Raw genomic sequence first — 2,568 nt, 5'->3', positions numbered from 1 at the left:
CCGATGAAGCTGTCTTACTGGCTGGAGTTCCTTTGTGCTGCTCTTCAGGCACTCTCCTGCTGACCTGTGTTCCTTCTCCAGGCTCTGGGCATCTATTGCTGGCCCTGGCATCAAACTGGTAGGAGTGGGATGGATTGAGGTTCCCCTTCCCCAGCATCTCTAGTTTAAAGCCCTCTTCACCAGCTTGGCAAGCCTATGACTGAAGATGCTTTTCCCCTTCTCTGAGAGATGGACCCTGTCAGCCCCCAGTAGACCAGGTTTCTCAAAGCGAGTCCCATGGTCTAAGTAGCCAAACCCCTGGCTGTGGCACCAGTCCCGTAACCATTTGTTGTCTTGCCAGATTCAACTGGCCCTTTCAAACTCCTTCTCTTTGATCAGCAGGATTGATGAAAAAACTACCTGAGCTCCCGAGTCCCTTACCACCGCTCCCAGGGCTCTGTAGTCCTTCTTGATAGTCCTCAGGCTGCTCCTGCCTGTGTCACTGGTGCCCACGTGAAACAGCAGCAGCGGATAATAGTCAGTGGACTGTACGAGGCTTGGTAGCTTCTCGGTGACATCCCTGATGCGAGCCCCCACTAAGCAGCACACCCCTCTAGAGAGTGCGTCCAGTCGGCAAATGGGTGCTTCCGTACCTTTCAGAAGAGAGTCGCTTACTACTATCACTCATCGCCTTTTCTTCATGGCTCTGGTTGTTATATGGGGGGTCAGATCGGGCTGCATTACTCAGCTCCAGCGCTTCTCCTGGTGTGACAGGACTTTATTCTTCGGCCTGCAGAAGCGGTTCTGCAAAGGCACCTCAGGCTTCGGGGGAAGTCTCTTCCTCCTGCTGGTCCTTGCCTTTGCAACCATCCATTCCTCTGCATTATTGGACCCCACACTCCCTTCTGCCATTCTTACATATAAGAAAACATGCCTAAACACAGTTTCTGCTGTGGTCTAACAGGGCTTAGTATTTTTGTATTCACATCCAAAAATCTTATTTCTAGGGTATTCTTCCAGCTCAACTGCTTTTTAAAAATTGGCTCAGCTATCCTGTATAACAAAACCAATTCCTTGTTTTATGGAAATATCTCTTCTTAGATTAACTAAACAGAAACTATTCCTCTGCTGAGGAGGTTAGCAGGAGTCTGTTAATTATTGTTCCTTTTCCAATTTAATCTTCTCTGAAAGGTTTTTGAAGAGATAGGGCTTTCTCATGTACAGCCCTTAATTTTATATGAAAATATGCTGTAATTTTGCTTTGGAGCTGATACTTAATGAAAGAAGGGTTTTTTTCTGGAAAATTGTTTAACAAAGTTTGAAATATTGTGACAATACCATGCATAGAGACTTCATAGATTGTATGAGTTTACTGTCAAGCCTTCTAATACCGTACTAATATCATAAGAAAGCTTTATTTTGCCGGGAGGTCCTGGTGGATTTATAGAACACAGCATGAAATCTAGTTTTTCTTTCATTTCTTCTCAGTTCAATCCTTCTGGGGTTTTTTGTTGGTTTTTTTTTTATTTATTTAGCATGTGCAAATGTCTGTGCCTCAGTTCTTTCTCAGTTTTCTACTGTGATTGTTGAAGTTATAAATGTGTACGTCAGGACTTACTTTAAAGTATAACAGCAGGATGACCACCTAAAACTTTTATCAGTGTTGTGGTCTAACCCCAGTAGGCAGCTAAGCCCCACCCAGCTGATCAAAATCCAAAACACACAACCATACAAGGTACTGTAAAGAAAATTAACTACCTCCCAACCAGATGCAGTACAAGCTGGTTTTGATGTTCTTATAACATTGAAGCAAAGCTGTCAGAGAAGTTAGTTAGTGCACCTGCTCCAGAGGTACAGACTGTTGCACAAAGGATATTGGGACAGGTTCAAATGCACAAAGATTTATTAGTGCAGCCTGTAGCTGATGGCAAACAGCTGTTCTAATTATGAAAGTTGTTTTGGGGCATAAAAAAAAGGCAAAAGAAAGAGGAAAAGAGAAAGAGATAGAGAAAGGAAAGGGAAAACTCTTCCCAGTGGCCAGCCATGAAATGAATCAACAGGGATCCCCAGACAAACATCCTTCCCTGTGTGTCTTCTCTGATGCAGCAGGTGATTCCCCGTGTAATACTTTTCCTATAGTGACCATACAGTTTCCATCAGGACCTGCTCAGCCTCCCAGCTGGTTGTTCATACTCATGAAACTGTCAGAGCTGACTAGATCAGGAACAGGTACTGCACACTGCTTGGTTGTTAACCTCTCTGGATGCATACTGTTGTCCCCAGTAATATAACCAAGGGGTAGCTTGGGACGGTAGGGAGAACAGGGGAAAAGAAAGGTCATTCTTACACTGATGGCAACTGCTTCCCATGAGAAGCCGCAGCAGCAACACTACTGAGTTTGTGGGAGCAAGGCCATGGGAATAATAGCACCAAAACAACAGCATGAGAAAAATATGGGGAAAATACTGTCACAGAAGCGATGGAAAATGCTGTCACAGCAGCTTGGGTGAAGAGGTACAGAGCTGGCAGGCTGTAGAGTGGGAAAAGTGGAGGCCCTTAGCAATACAAAAGGCTAAGGCGCCTAAGGAA

Source organism: Pygoscelis adeliae, unplaced genomic scaffold (genome assembly GCF_000699105.1).
Source record: "Pygoscelis adeliae isolate BGI_AS28 unplaced genomic scaffold, ASM69910v1 Scaffold86, whole genome shotgun sequence".
Classification (NCBI taxonomy): domain Eukaryota; kingdom Metazoa; phylum Chordata; class Aves; order Sphenisciformes; family Spheniscidae; genus Pygoscelis; species Pygoscelis adeliae.
This window is presented reverse-complemented; position numbering follows the sequence as displayed.